We start from the raw sequence: 16,643 nt of genomic DNA on the forward strand, positions 1-16,643 counted from the left end.
TATGAGTGTATGTGTGTGTGTGTTTATGTGTATGAGTGTGTATGTGTATGTGTGTGTGTGTTTATGTGTATGAGTGTGTGTGTGTGAGGCATCAAGCCCAGCCAAGGTGTACTTCTTCGCCAACACTCCTAACCTTTTCTTTTAGGAGGGACACACAGCCAAGAGTTACACGGTTTGTGTTCTTGACCCTCGGTGACATTACTCAAAACCAATGAGTTCTATAATTCTGAATTAAACTGGTGACTTAGAAACTTCCTGTGATTGACCAAGATACAATAATGACTAAGAACAAAAGATTTGCTCAAAGCATAAAATAAAAAGGCTAAGTGTAAAAACCCAAAGGTGATGCCAAAAAAAAGCCCTAATTAAAAGATTATCCTGTTCTTGGAGCCCGTTTCCAGAAAGTATCTCTAATAATCTACATAATAAATGGAATAATATCTTTAAGAAAATTACTTTTGAAGCTTGGTAAAATCTGATGGCTTGGCTGGCCTGTTGCTATTTTGTTCTGTCTTTATCAAACATAAATGTTGACAGTATCTAAATTCAACTTGGAAAAAAAAACCAAAAACCCCTACTTTTCTACCACCCACTCCCCAGTTTTCATGCAATACTCATACCCACACTACTGTGGGTGGCACAATCCGTAACTGCAGCCTTCAGAACTGGACAAAGGTCTGCATCACTGTTTCCAAGTACATGTGTGCGCACACGCATAGAGGCCAGAGGCTGCTGTCCAGTATCTTCCTCAATCACATTCCACAATTATTCTGAAAAAAAGGTCTCTTCCTGAAGCAGGCCGGCTAGCTGGCACATTGCTCAAGGAATCTCTGTCTCTACCTCCCCAATGCTAAGTTTGTAGACATGCACTGGAATGCCCAGATTTTTCCATGGGTCCTAGGGACCTGCATCCAGGTCTTCACGCCTGTGCTCCAAGCGCTCTCCTGACTGAGCCATCTCCCCGGCTCCCAGCGCACCTTTCTGATGGAACACACCTGGTGAGGAGAGCGCCCAGGTCCCAACAGAGCTTACACTCCTTAAGAAAATTACCCATCACGTTTTAAGCTCACTGAGAGCTGTTTGTATAAGAACCCTACTGACTTGGGAGGGGAAGGGGAAAAGGAGTGTGGAGTGTGATAACATCTTGGTTTAGACAGCCAGCACCAGATGCTAGTGAAAGCCATCAGCTTTGAAGTCGGCACTCCTCAGGAACCTTGCAAGCTAACCAGAGCTAACTGCTAGCTGTGATCAGGCACCTGATTGCCAAGAACTTCAGGAGCACCTTCGAGCTGAGGCTGGTTCTGCCTGACTCTTGAAGCTCAGCCAGCTCTACGCTTTTGCTTGGCTCCCCTCAGCCGGCTGCTCCCTCTGGTCCAAGAAGTCTGGGTACAAGTTTCCAACATCAGTAATGGGAATGATGGGAGATTAGGCTCAACTTCCATTTGGAAAGGAGAAGGAGAGTGCTCTGAGCTGGCAGAGGCTTTAGAGCCCTGACAGAAGATTCCAGTTTGCAGGGAACTTGGTTCAAAGCCAGGAGGTACGATGGCTCCGAACAGCTGGAACTGAGGCAAACGGGAGGTCATTCCAGAAGATTCCGGGGGAGATTTTCCATCATAGATTAAACAGCTTGAGGGAAGCATGCTCAACTAGCGCTCTTTCTTATTTAGCTCAAACATGCAACCGTATTTAGACTGCCCGGCAAGCACACAGTATTTTAGAATCTCCATTCCAGTAAAGTACACTTGATTTTCTTTGGCACATTAAAACAGACATGGAAAGGGACATGTAATAAACACATAAACAAACTTTTTCTTTCTAATTTTCAGTCAGGGTTTTATGTAGCCCAGGATACCCTTAATTCCTTACCCTCCTATCTCAGCCTCCAAAATACTAGGGTTACACGTAGGCACCACCAATGCCTTACTCCGAAAGCAATGGATTTCTCAAGTTGGAGAACACGTCAAGAGTCTTATTCCACGGACAGTTTTGTCACTAATGTAACCACAGGGGTCATGGTCCATCACAGCAAACAACAAGCAGAAGTCGGGGAGGGGTAGGGGGAGAAGAAAAAAGCAAAATATAGATGGGGCAAGGAAACATAAACCTCCAGGAGCTTGCGCACGCTGCTTCCTCTAGCAGAGTCCCACTTCCTGTTCACCATATCCACAAATATCACAGCACGAATTCATCACTAAAGCCACTTAGGAAATCAGAAGCCCCGTGATCTGTCTTGGCAAACAGGCTCTCTGATACACACAAATGTCTGTTCTCATCTCTGGCAACCAGAACCACCATCTCCACCCAGTTCACAGAACTCTGTCTCGGCAGTGCAAGTAAACTGATACGCTCTGCTTCTATGAACACCTGTTTCCTCATCTGCAAAAGAGGAATATTAAGAGACCACGACCTTAAGGGGTTACTGGAAAAGTCAAATGGGAATCTTCAACAGACTCTTTCACCAACAGTGGGTCAGTGCATCGGGTTTGCCACTAATACAACATTCACAAAATGCTCTCTGTGTAAGTTATGCTTCAAATCCTCCTGTGAAGATTTTTTAAATCTGTATCAGAGTCCGGATATAAGAAATGAATTTTGTTTGTGGACTAGCTATGCCCTTCACCCATTAGTCATGCATGCCCCGTTGACTTTTAAGAAGTATTTAAAATACCATGTAACAGCCAAAGGTGGTGGTATAAAGCTGTAATTCCTGCTTTGGGGAGGTATGAATAGGAGAATCAGGAATGCAAGGTTGTCCTCTACCTAGGGAGTTTTACACCAGCCCAAGCTACAGGAGACCCTGCTCAAGCAAGCAAACAGAAACAGGAAGATCTCCATAAGTTCCAGGCCAGTGAGTTGCAGGTCTGCCAGAGCTAACAGAGAGACTCTGTCTCAAAATAATAAATAAACACACTGGGTAACAAACACCCACCTACAAGAAAATTAAAAACTACTGGGCATTCGGTGATTGCCTGGGGTTAGGGTTGGGGCCGGGGGAAGAAGAAGGAGATCTTTGTAGAGACAAGAATCTACTCTGTCTTGAGTGGCTATGGCTGTGTGCACATGTCAGGCAAGTCACAAGTGCACACCAAATATGCAGGGTTTAATGAAGTAAGTTAGTGCAATGTTGCTAAGTTATAGGGCAGAGAGAATTTTTTTTAGAAGGGAAAGTTTTCAACTTTGTCAAGAAAAGGAAGCTCATCCATCAGGAAACTCAAGTGAGTCAATCATTCCCTTGAGCACCTGCATGTGAGCTCTGAACCTCCTGGCAAACCAACGCAAAGAAAATAGGCTACTTTACGGTGTCCCTCTTATTAAATGGCAAAAGGTATAGCAGCTCTTTAGGTGAGAAGTGCTTTCTTTGTTAAAAAAATACATAATGATAATTTAAGCAATATAGTAGTAGTGGCAGTAGAATGTTTTGCCTGCATGTCTGTGCATCATGTACGTGTGTGGTATCCAAGGAGATCAGAGAGGGCCTGAGATCACCTGGAACTGGAGTGACAGAGAGTTATGAGCCACCATGTGGGTGCTGGGAATCAAATCCAAGTCTTCTGGAAGGGCAGCTGGTGCTTTAACCATTGAGCCACCTCTCCAGCCCCAAGCTGTGCCTTCTTTTGTTTTTGTTTTGTTTTGTTTTGTTTTGTTTTGTTTTGTTTTGTTTTGTTTTGTTTCTCGAGACAGGGTTTCTCTGTGTAGCCCTGGCTGTCCTGGAACTCACTCTGTAGACCAGGCTGGCCTCAAACTCAGAAATCCACCTGCCTCTGCCTCCCGAGCGCTGGGATTAAAGGCGTGCACCACCACCACTTCATTCCAGGATGGGCTTTGTTAAAGCTGAAAGTTTAACCAGAAGAGCATCTTATCAGAAAGTCTTGCTCTGTAGCTGGCCCCCAAACTCACAGTAACCCTCTTGCCTCAGTGTCCCCAATGCTGGGATTACAGGCCTGCACCACCAAGATGGCGAATGCTTTCTGTAGAACGTGTCTAGGGTTTGTTGGCCAGCTGTGATGGTGAACTGTGAAAGCAACTGTGGACGGTACATAAATGAACAGGTATCCCGATATCTGGTAATACTTTATTACACTAGACCTGACAAGGCTAGGGTTGGTCACATGCCAGCTGGCTGACCTAAGGAACAAACACTGCACTTTTAAACATTTGGTTCTAAACTGACCTGAAGCAAATAAAGTAAGAACAAATGTCAGGATGAAGGTAACCTTGAATTATAGAATTTCTCTGATTAAAAGAAAAAAAAATTTTTTTAATTACAACAGCCTAGGTTCAGGGATCAAGCAGGATAATAATTGTAGAAAGTTTAATTTTAGACAATTTACAAAGTTCTATGCAAAACACGTATCTGGGGAGAATCTCACGAAAACAAATAGAAAACCAGAAATGTAAGCACCCTACCTGCATCAAAATCTTACTGTGCTGTCTCACCCATTCACTCAGCCTCCCCTGACTCTTCTTGGTCCTCATGGCCAATGTGGGTGTTAAAGTACATCCTGCATCCCAATCTCTGTGAAGTTGACAAACATGACGACTTTGGATCCTGGAATTCTGGAGAAATCCAACTTAAATGAACTAAAATGACTAACGTGTTGATCCTGCTTCCAGTCCAGCAGAGTGTTGATGTGAGGACCCTCGTCACATGGTGCTATGTGCTTGGTTCAAATATACCACCAAACATTGAAGGCCACTTAGTGAATGACTAAGCTAAGAATATGCCTTCCTCATGGCAGGATCTCCAGCTTGTTCAAATGAGTGAAAATTGGAACAACTTTGGTCAGATCAGCCTAAAGGGGAAATGGGGATGGTGGGGCCTCTGACATCCTCAGTAGTGTTGGCTCTCAAGAAAAAATGGGAGGCTCCCGACTATAGGTGGGGTAGAAGGGTCCATTTCAAGTCACTAATTCATAAACCACAACCTCACAGGAAGTCCTACACACCACAGCTGAGGAGCATGGCACCCATCTGGCCTTCGACTTAATCTGAACCCACCAAGATCCCCAAAACATCACAGCATGGGTGCTGATGCTGCCGGTGCAAGTGCGGCTCCTAAGGGGGAGCTGGTGTGACTGGTTCTCTCCCAACAGGATGATGCTTTGATTGATGTTCGTGCTGTATTTCTTTTCCATTGGCTGAGGAGTTCTAAGGGTTCTAACACATGGAGCACAGCTTGGTTGTCTATACACTAATGTTAGTTTTTAATGACGTAATATGTGAATAATTACCGTGTCCACAAAGGCAGTCCCTGTTTCTCTTTTGAAAGCTGTTAAACGAGCTGCAGGGCCTGACCTTGATATTGATACTCGGAGTGTTTCTCACCTACCTTCCATGGAAAAGACATTAAGGCCTTGGATGTGTAACTAATTCTAAGAGCCAGTCCTTCAAAGTCCCTTAAATTCATTGCACATACTGACCGTCAAAGGGGCTACTTCATTAATTACCTACAGTGTGACTATCAAATTTGTTACGAGATTATAAAATAAGGAAACCAATAATTAGAGGTCTCCTCTTTCAAAAAGAAAAGAAATTTAAATTTTTATAAGGAAGAATTTAGAAATTCAGGGTCTAGAAATGGAAACTACATAGAATATATGTATTTTGCCCCTAGGTTTTAGATTCAACTGTGACAAGCTGTCAGTGACTGAATTTTTTTTTATTACCTGCCAGTTATAGAGGATATTTCCATTGTTTAGCAAAGTATAATTTGGAAATCAGTAATACTTTATTAATTACACCAATAAATTTCTATTGAAAGCGTATACATTTAAAAAGAGTTAAGACCATCCACAGGCATATTTTCCTTCCTTACCCTGTTTGATGAATTTTTATGGATTAAAAGGGGAGTAGGAGCAGACGTGTACATTGAACTGTCACTAGTGATTGCAATTCCTAGAAAGCATCAGGATCGCTTCATTCAGAGTCCAGGAGCTAGCCCTTCCTCTACCTGAAGACGCTATACAAAGGCCTGTCTAAGGAGGCATCTTTTCCCCTAGGAGACAGGACAGAGCTATATTCTCAAAGGAGCACAGGATGCAAAAAAAAAAAAAAAAAAATTACAAAGGCAACATCCAATGGCCTGGGATGGTTTTTAAGCAGAAACCTACTCTGTTCCCCTAAAAGAAAACAAAGCCAAGTGCAGGACCATCCCTGTGTACAGGTCACATCATCAAAGCATGGATACAGGTCCTTAACCATCACACACCCTCAGTCCAGCCCAGCCCTGAAATCACCCGGCGCTGCAGCACTCTTCTCAAGCTGAGCACTTCAACACTGGCCTAAGTGGGAAGCCAGGTGCTCAGGGTGGCAGCTGTGTTAGCACAGAGAGCATGTCCCCACTTAGTTCCTAAAGGGCGATAGAAACAAGACCAGGAGCAAATCCTTCTGAAACTTATGTACCATAAGAAGGCCAGCCCCATAAGGCAGAACCACCATTGATGAGTCCTCATGATACTTAGACAGGGTTGTACATAATAGGTACTCGGTAAGTTGGTGTGTTCTTGCTGCTGCTGCTGCTGCTGCTACTACTGTTTTTCTGTTCTCGGTGGTGGTGGTGGTGGTGGTGGTGGTGGTGGTGGTGGTGACAGAGTATCATATAGTTCATTCTAGCCTGGGATGACCTTGAACTCCTGATATTTTCTCCACCTTCAGAGGGCTGGGATTACAGACATAAGCCACTGCAGCAGGCATATTAATATTCATCATGAGGGTCTCACTGGACAGCTGCTGTTTATCTGAACAGCACCCATTGTAGAGAACATCTTCTGTTTGCAGGACAGTTGTTACACTGTGAACTGAATCCCTCCACGGAACACACACACAAAAGAGGCTGAGCCGAGGCCTCTACTCTGAGCACTTTACAGGAGGTGATGTGAACGCAGTCAAGGTACAGTGAGGTGATAGGGACCAGTGAGACAGCGTAGCGGGTAAGGATGCTGTTGGCAAACCTGACGACAAGTTCAATCCCCAGAGCCCACATGGTGGAAGGAGAAAACCAAAGCCTGAAAGTTGTCCTCTGATTTGCACACAGGCATTGGGGCATACACACACACACACACACACACACACACACACACACACAAAGAGAGAGAAAGAGGGGAGAGAGAGAGACAGAGAGACAGAGACAGAGACAAAGAGGGAGAGAGAGAAGTATATAAGTATATGTACATTAACACATATATGTACACACAAGGAATAAATAAATGTAAATTTTATTGAGGCCATAAGGAAAGCAAAAATACCTGAAGTGCTTTGGAGAAATGGAGGAGTTGGAGACAGACACAGAGAAAAGATAATGTGAAGGGATGTGAAGAGATGCCTGTGCTGACAGAGCAACGGCTGGAACTGCGACCACAGCCAGTGGATTTCTTACAGGGATGCGCAGCCTTCCGGCTTCTCTGAGCCACACCATAATCTGCAAAGTTCACTTTTAAGTACCTTAAAATCTAGCTATCAAAACACACACACAGAGACACACACACACATGCCTTTGCAAACACATACACACACGAATCACACACATCCCATTATATATTAAGTTTACAATTGTGTGTTGGTCTACCATGTACTGCTATCCTGGGCTACATGTGTCCTTCAAGATGCACCTGTCATCACGTCTAGAATCTCTGAGGAAGAATCCTTTGTTCCAGGTTTCAGCTGGACCCTGGCCCTTCCCCACACCTTGGTTTCAGATTTCTAGCAGGATATAACACAGTGTCCTAAGCCACCAGTTCCTGGAACTTGTTAGAACTGTCCTTGCAAATAACGTGTAAGGCCCCAAAATTGACAATCAACTGGGACTGGTTTGTAGTCCTCATACCCTTTAGCCTGAAGGACACCTGGGATGATGTCCTTTAACGTCTCCGAGAGCATGAGGAGACGGAAGAGCGGGGCAATGGGTGGGCAGTATTAGGTGTCTCTCCCTTGCACCACTTCAGGTGCTCCCAGCTTCTTCTTACCCCACTGACTACAACCACAACCCCTCAAAGTCTTCAGCTAGCTCCAGACAACAATTCTAGCCACCACCACCCCCCATTTCCAATTCTGGAAGTCCCCTGACTAGATCATCGTAGCCCTACAGAAAGCTGCTTGGCGTGCCAACACACTATGGGGCCACAGTGGCCTGAAAGAGATGAACACCTACAGACAAACACCTCTCCTTCTCCACAGACAGCTCTCAGATTCGTTCCCCGGGCTCCTCAGAAATCCCTTCCCGGAAGAGCCCCTGTAGCACTGGCCCAGCGCAGAAACAACATGCTCACATATCCTTTCCCCCATCTCCTTGCTGAATTCTCACAGCCTCTGTCGGGTTCTCTGAAATCACAGCTTAAACGATTTGAAGTCTGCCTTTGGCTCAGGTTCTCCCTTTGAGGGAACAAAAGCTAAGAGATAAAAGACAAATTCTTAAATCATTCCCATAAAAAATATAACAGTTCTCATACAACTTGAAATTTTAAAAAGGCCTACCCCCATACACACACCAACTTTGGATCAGTTAAATACTGTGTCTTATAGAATTATGTCCATCGCTTCTGGGTCTACCCTTAGAGCAATGATTCTCAACCCTCCTAACTCAGAATAGCAGATATGCAACCCCTGTGAAAGGGGGTCATGTGGCCCCAAAGGGGTCATGACTCACGGTTTGAGAACCACTACCTTAAAGTATGTTAAATGTATCTCTGTCCCTAGTAGCTATCAGAATTAATTTATATAAATCTCTCCTACCAATCCACTAGCCATTCGCTCTTTCTTTAATGGTATGTCCAGAACAGAAACTTCAGCAAGCTTTCAGCTTATCTGTGCTTCATCCAGAAAAGAATAGAATAGTCTAGATCAGTGGTTCTCAACCTGCAAATTGCGACCCTAAGACCATCAGGAAAACAAACTTTTACTTTATGATTCATAACAATGGCAGAATTCCAGTTATGAAGTACCAATGAGAATAACTTCGTGGGTGGGGATCACTGCAGCATGAGGAACAGTATTAAAGGGTCACAGCATGAGGAAGGTTCAGAACCATGGCTCTAGATGTCTATTGCCATGGCCACATGTGTGCAGATGCCTGCAGAGTCCAGAAGAGGGCGTCAGATCCTCCTGAAGTTGGAGTTACTGGCAGTGGCGCGCTGCAGGATGTGGGCGCTAGGAACCAAACCGGGTCCTCTACAAGAGCAGCAAGTGCCCTTAACCACTGAGCCACCTCTCTAAGCCCTGTTTACCTTTATTTTCAACAAACCGTGATCCTTTGAGCCCACTGAAGGTACAATGAATGGTTTGTCTACATCACAGGCCGCATTGCTGAGAATGTTGAGAGCTGCGCTCTCGGCAGCTGCCTGGTGGGAGCATCCTGGAGCAGCTGTAGGTAGAGCTGCCAAATGCTGATTGAGCCCTCGAAGCTGGCTCTCTCCATTTGCTCCCCTTTCACATCAGTGGAGAGGCGCATTAAACACTCCACTCTGGCTCTCCCGCAGGGCAGCGCGCAGGCTTCTAGCAAGCGTGATTACTGTCTACCGGCAGTTCAGTGATTGCTACTGTAGTCAGGCAGCCGCCTGCTGGCTTCTCGGGGTGGGCTGCCCCCAGTGTGTTCCATTGTCATTCTCTGGGGCGAGGAGAATAAATAAGCTTTTGAAAGACTCCCACTCAGGAGGTATGGCTCCGCAAAACATACTTATTTCTTAGAAATGACTAATCACTCTTCAGTATCCCCTATTCTCCCATGCCAAATCATGGATACCAGCACCGCCGACAAGGAGTCTGTGCTTGGCCACCACAGAAGGGTAACTGCCAGACTCGGCCTGTGCATCTTCCTCCTGTGGTCGACACATCTGTATTTGGAGTCAACAAGATCACATATACCTCTGCTGCTCACTGAGTTCTAAGGACTCTTTAAAAAAAAAAAAAAGGTTGCATCTTTCCAATATCTGTTGGCAAATATCCTGGCCTGGTTCTTAAAAGGGAAAGCAGATTTAATAAAATTAAGAGGAAATATTTCACTGAAGACAGAATAATTAAAAGGCATAGTGTACCATCAGTAAAACTAGGCTCCTGTGGGAGTATGGGAGGGACCGGTGCTGGCCTGTGTGATCGTTTTCACTTCTCCTGTCTAACCTTTGACAAAGATGGAGCAGCCCTTCACCCAGCTGGCCATCACCAACCTGCCAGGCAGTGTTCATCTCTACGACCATAGGAAAGCTGGACCTTTCAAATGCATCATCTTTCTCTTGACCTAACTGACACAGCTCAGTCCCTCAACAGGACCGATTCACCTGTTTCTTCCTCTTCCTCTTGTGAATTCCCATGGTCACACACTATAGAAAAGACTCAGCTCTAAAATACAGGTTCGAGACCTGCTTGGACTAGAGTGAGTTCAAGGCCACTCCGAGGAACAGAGCAGGACCCTGTCACCAGACATATTTGCTTTCGACTGGCGATACAGCTCAGTTGCGGTGCACACCCAGCAGTCCTGATGTAATGGGTTCAGTCCTCCAAACAGGAAACAACAATGACAAGAAAGATATGGCTGTTGCTACAGTAGAGCATTCAGAACTGAAGCTTTGCCAAACTCCCTCCAATATCAACTGGCAACTTTGTGCAGTCAAGAAAACCATGTCAATGTTTATGAAACTGTCAGGGTGGCCATGACAGTTGGACAGCTGTCCCTTCGGAGGTCAGCTTGTAGACCTCAAACTCACTCGAGTATTCTTTCCCTGTGTCAGTTAACGGTGTGTTCTAAGAAAAGAAAAAGGAAAAGAGATGTCTCTTCGTGTTAACATATATTTGAAATTATCTACCATTAAAAACAACAATGAGAAGAAAATAAGTTTAAAATTCTTATCCTAGAAATAAAGCCTTAAGCCCATGATGGTGGTGGTGGTGGTGGTAGTGGTTGTGGTGGTGGTTGTGGTGGTGGTGGTGGTGGTTGTGGTGGTAGTAGTAGTGGTTGTGGTGGTTGTGGTGGTGGTGGTGGTGGTGGTGGTGGTAGTAGTGGTGGTGGTGGTGGTTGTTGTGGTTGTGGTGGTGGTGGTAGTGGTGGTGTTGGTGGTGGTGGTTGTGGTGGTGGTGGTTGTTGTAGCAGCAGCCAGTTACAAAGCATGCCTTTAATCCTAGCATTCAGGAGGCAGAAGCAGATAGATCTAAGTTCAAGGCCAGCCTGGTCTATAGAGTGAGTTCCAACACAGCCAGAGTTACACAGACAAACCCGGTCTCAAGAAACAAAAACAAAATGAAAAAAAAAAGGCCTTAACACAGAGATTCTTAGTGGGTGGTCACTCACAGGATGCTAGACAGATGCTGTGCTGGTGGCTTTGTTTCTGTGGCTGTATTTTTTTTCTGTCTGACCTCTTACAACTCCAACTGGCTGGGGTCTTGGGGCCCACTTCTCAGAAAAAGAAGCTAAGGCTTCAGATAAAGAACATAGTCTAGACTCCCAGAGTTAACAAACTGGAAAATACAGAAATAATAATAATAATAATAATAATAATAATAATAGATAAAAATTCTAATTATCTATCTAAGTGGCCATCTTTAACCCAAAAGCAAACTAGAAGTCTGCATTTATTCATACTAAAATTTTACTTTCCCAAGCCTTCATTTTTGTTGTTGTTGTTTTCTTAAAGGTTTAGTGTGTGTGTGTGTGTGTGTGTGTGTGTGAGAGAGAGAGAGAGAGAGAGAGAGAACACTTGAGTGTATTACGTGTACCATGCACATACAGAAGGCCAGAAAAAACCATCAGGTCCCCTAGAACTAGAGTCACAGGTGTTGCAAGCTACCATGTGGTGCTGGGAACCAACCCAGGTCCTCTGCAAGAGCACCGAATGCTCTAACCACTAAGACTTCTCTCTGGCCCACACTTCATCATGTTAACTGGAGTTTCTAGTTGTTAGAGTGGAAGAAGACATTTCCCCACTGCAGATGTTTTCCTGGGTGAATCTTCTCCTTTTGTATCTTGATCCCTCTTGTGGATCTCAAGCACTCTGCTCATGAGAGACTAGCACCTCAAGTGAGTTGGAATCCTGAGAGCTTGGATCAGACATGAAAAGCCTTGCCTCTCTTTTCACAAACACACTCAGCTCTACCCCCATGTCTTGTGCATGCAGCAGAGACAGGCTCTGCCAACCGGAGGGCACTGGCCCAGTTCAGTGCTGACCTACCGCCCTGTCTACTTCTGCTGTTTGGTAACGACTTTCTGACAGCCTGTCAATGTAAGCCAACTACAACAGTGATTCCAGAGATGTTTCATTCCTCAGTTGGTCTCATTTCTCCCTTAGCTTATAGCTCAGAAGGAAAATGTATATGATGGGTCTCTCTAACCCTAACGCTATCGAGTTTGCAGACCCGTCTATGCTGAGGTTTTGCCAGTAAGAGTGAAAATCTGTGTCACTGAGTTATAATTCAAATCAGTCCAGAACTGTAACATGCTGATGTGGCACCATTAGACCCAAACAGGTCCAAAGCCACATCGTGATGGCTGGATGGGCAAGGTCACCCTCCACGTAGCCTAGAGCTGGGATACACCTGCCATAAATTAGGATCTACTTCACAAGTGAATATATTTCTCCAGGTGTGTGCATGTGAGTCCTTGTTTTCCTTTAACACTGTAATTTTTAAGAATCAGGGGCATATCATGAAACCCCAGGCTCTGTGAAAGATTCCATTATCAGAGTCGCCGCTGTTGAACCTTTTACCCAGATGTAATTTCTTACATGTTACAACAAGTTTGGCACGCATTGTGAATTTCAGCCAAGGTTGATAAAGTTCAATAACTCGGCTAACCAACCGTGTGTGCGGCTCATTATAGGGGTAATAAATAGATTCATCACGATGGACATGAAGAAGCCCCAGGAAAGTCGGATGCCATTGCCGGCATGCCTCATAAAAGCAGCTTTGGGGCCTTAATGTAATTTTATATGTGGCCACTATATCTACCCGCCATTCAACACACCATATACATATATATGCCTGCATATCTAATAATCAGCCAGACACGCTTGCAAGCTGAACTCGTTCTAGACACAATGGCGGATCTTCTATCGTAGAGATCTAAAGCTGCATTAATCTGCCCACGTTAAGGGTTCTCTCCTCGACAAGGCAGACCAAGCAGAAAGGTAACCTGACAGATATTATCGACAGACATCGCTTTTATTTATCTTTTGTTGGGTCAGGTTTGGTGAAATGTTTAGGGTTTTTTTAAAAAAAATAAAATAAAATCTTTATTGATAAACAATTCACATAGCATACAATTTCCCCGTGATATAGATTCAATGGTTTTCAGTGTGGCATGTAAAGACATCATCACTTTCACTACTAAAACAGTTTGTGACAATTTCATATATAAAGTGGGAGGGGGAACTGGTTTAGATAACTAAGAGCCTTGGCTGAAGGAAAGAAATCTAAGTTTACAGAACAAAGAGATGCAACATTCAGATGTTCAGTGAAGCTGGCCTCTGATGTCTGAACACCACTAACAACCTATAATTTACTCAGATCACAAACTCAAGCGAGTAGAGAAATGAAAACCTAAATTTTCTGTCCTGTTGTCATCTCTTGTATGGTCCTAAAAGGAAACTCTACTGCAGACATCCCAGAGAATGCAAGCACACGCTTCCCAGGAAGGAACTGTGGCATCCAAGGCAGACAGTGGGGCGGGAAGGGCTACACACTAAACAGGACACAAAAAGAACATGGGCTCTTGTCCGACGATGGGCTGGGCTCTGGTTGCTCCTTGGTAATTCACTATTCATGAGTTGCTGCAATGCTTGCTTTCCCGAATTCTAAGAAAGGAAGCCCGGGGGAGCACGTGTGCCCTCCATTCATAGCATGTCCTGCTCTTAGACTACAGGGGACAGGCCGCATTTAGATTGTCTGGCACGCAGGTGACACTGTCTCTCCTGTCCTCTCCCCATCTCCTGTGTCAGCAACATCGTAAGTCACCAAAAATCACTCTCTTGCTTCTGTTTAGTGCTCCCTTCTGACTCCTCTGTGCACACTTCTCCACGGCGGGATTACCCTGTGACGACACTATTAATAGCCTCAGACTCGCCCGGTTCTGTTCACCTCTAACACAGACAAAAACATGATCGAGCGATCTCACACAAAAGCTATCGGCTTAGCTCGGCAAGTAAAACATTCTGTGTGATGAGTTCTAAGCAGCACCTAAATTATCATTACCTGAATCTAATAATGGAAATTTGTAACTCTGCAGAGAACAACAGTAGAGTGATTTATGTTCTCAAGCAGTCGGCAACTGCCAAAATCTTCCAAGAGCTTAAATACTGTAATGGCAAGCACTGATGTGTCCGAATAAAAGTAAGAGATTCAACCCAACAGGATGAAGAGAGCGGCTGGGGTTGGACTCTGAACGCTGTGGACTAGGAAAAGTTACCAAGTCTCTTCATAGCAACGGAAGTTGAGTGTATCTAAAGAGGAGAGACCAACAGTTCACGTAAAGCAGCAGGTGTTACTAAGAACAAGGTACTAGCCCAGGACTTTCCCAAAGTTCCTACTGTCTGCAGCAATACCCAGCACTGAGGATAGTTTCATTCCTAAGGAAGACTTCTGAGAGCATCCACTAGCAACCGTCACTGCTAGCACGTGGATGCTGACAGTCCATGCTCAAATTCAAGCAAATGCTACAGACCACATTATGGCTTACTTCTCTGTATTAGTCACAAGTTAAGTCCCCCCACCCCCCACCGCCTGAGAATACTCCTGTGTGTCTGCACGCTCACAGGCATGAAGGGGTGAGGGAAGGGGGGCCACTATGTAGCAACTCCCAAGGGAAACTGTTAAGAAGCATTTAAGAAAACGCATATGGTGTTCTAATATCTGAACAAGAACCACACCGTCTGCAGAGACCGTGGAAGAATTTACAGCCTATTGACTGTAAATTCGGAAAGCCTTATTTCTAATGCACCAACTCTGTACTGATTTGTTCCCTTGTGGGTTCAAGCTCGGCTCTGCAAATGCATCCCCTGCCCTTGTGAGCTGGCTTCTCTATGATGAGGCTCCTGTGTGTGCCATGCAAGCAGAGGTCTCCAGCAGTGGGATCCATTTAAATCCATCTGTGGGACGGTCTTAGAAATCACTCCTGAGTACTTCTCTCTGGACAGCTTAAACAGAACACAGAGTTTTAAAGGAGTATCCTTTGAAAAGTGAAACACTTTTAAATTCTTCACTCCACACAAGACCACCTTTATGACAACTGGACTATGAAATCCAGGTCACTCCCTGAAGATTGACTATGCCATCCTGATTTAGTTTACTTCTCCATATACGTAACAGGTCATAAAAAGTTTGCTTGGAATGCGAGGATTCGGATATTATCCAGCACCATAGCAAGTATCCCCGCAGCCCTGGTGGAATGCACAACCATGAATTGCAACTCCACGCTCCTCCCTCCTGCTTTCAAATCCTGTGCTCCGTAGTAACTGCAGCATTGGAAGAATGACAAACGGAGTGACGCCAAGAATTATGGCAATTATAAAACCTCCTTACAGACTGTCAGATCCACAGCCAGCATTAGCAGAGATCAGCTACCCCATCGGGCCTCAAGAGCCCAGGGCTATGATGAACTCCTCCCACAGAGCGAAGCCTGGCAGCTCACTATAGGAAACCTGGAGAGAAAAGTAAAGGCTATCTGGCCATGAAATCAAGCAAGCGACCCTGCCGCTCAGCCCAGCTACTCGCTCTCAGCACACACTAGGTGACAAGTCACTGCCCAGGTCAGAAACAGGAACTTGAGGCTGCTGGTGACCTTTTTTAAAAGTGCAATATGCCTGCATGCTTATTAACACAATGTGAGCAGCAGAACGGTGGTGAACAGACATCCCAGAATAAGTGATTACACCGGATCACAGATCACACACTGCTCAAGTTCACGGTGACTCTGCACTCATCCCAGACCTGTCCTCCACGCTGCACTCCTTTGTGGCCACTCGGACATATGTGAGACAAGGCTTAGGAAAACTTAGACATCAACACTGATTTAAAGAGCAGCCTCTTCTGGCAACTGTTCTCTTTGAAGTAAAGACTCTATTTAGTGATTTCAAGTGTGAAGAGGAGAGGGAACCCTTTGTCTGTGTCTTTAACTGCAAAGGGAAAAATGCAGGATGTAAGAAGTGACTCAGAGGCATATATATACATGCATACTCAGAGAAACCACACACAAACACTGTCAAGCAAATCAATCGAAATGCTCTGGAGAAGCACAAAGATCCAGTTGCTAGCATTCCGAGTTGTCTGCACCTCCCTGAGAATAGAGGTCAAAGCTGGTTCTACACTGCAGACCAAGCACCCAGTACTCAACTAGTTCCCAGTAGTTAATACGCTTATATTGAACACATAGAAGGCTGAGTAAAGGGGGCTCTGAGTTTGTGGGTAGGTCTAGAGAAACTTGCTTCACAACCAAGTCACATGACCACACACAGCAGGGAAGTAGCCTGCAGGGGGCAGCATTGTTCAATAAGCACCAAACACTGTCAGCAGAGGGTTTAGTCAGCTAGGGCTGCAGTGACAAGTGCTCCAGACTGGGGCTGCCTTCAGGAGCAAACAGCTTTCTTACATCTGTAACTGAGCGGAGAAGTCCAAGGTCAGGCTGCTGACTTAGTGGGGCTTTTGGAGAGAGCCCTCATCCTGCTTTCTAGGCT

At 45.0% G+C, this 16,643-nt stretch overlaps 1 protein-coding gene across 1 annotated transcript in view; it reads right to left on the reverse strand.

Annotated features, from left to right (window-relative positions):
• Positions 1-16,643, reverse strand: part of Wwox (WW domain containing oxidoreductase) — an 894,370-nt gene that overhangs the window by 855,218 nt on the left and 22,509 nt on the right. The gene's annotated exons all lie outside the window — the stretch shown is intronic.

Source organism: Grammomys surdaster, unplaced genomic scaffold (assembly GCF_004785775.1).
Source record: "Grammomys surdaster isolate TR1022 unplaced genomic scaffold, NIH_TR_1.0 187, whole genome shotgun sequence".
Taxonomy (NCBI): domain Eukaryota; kingdom Metazoa; phylum Chordata; class Mammalia; order Rodentia; family Muridae; genus Grammomys; species Grammomys surdaster.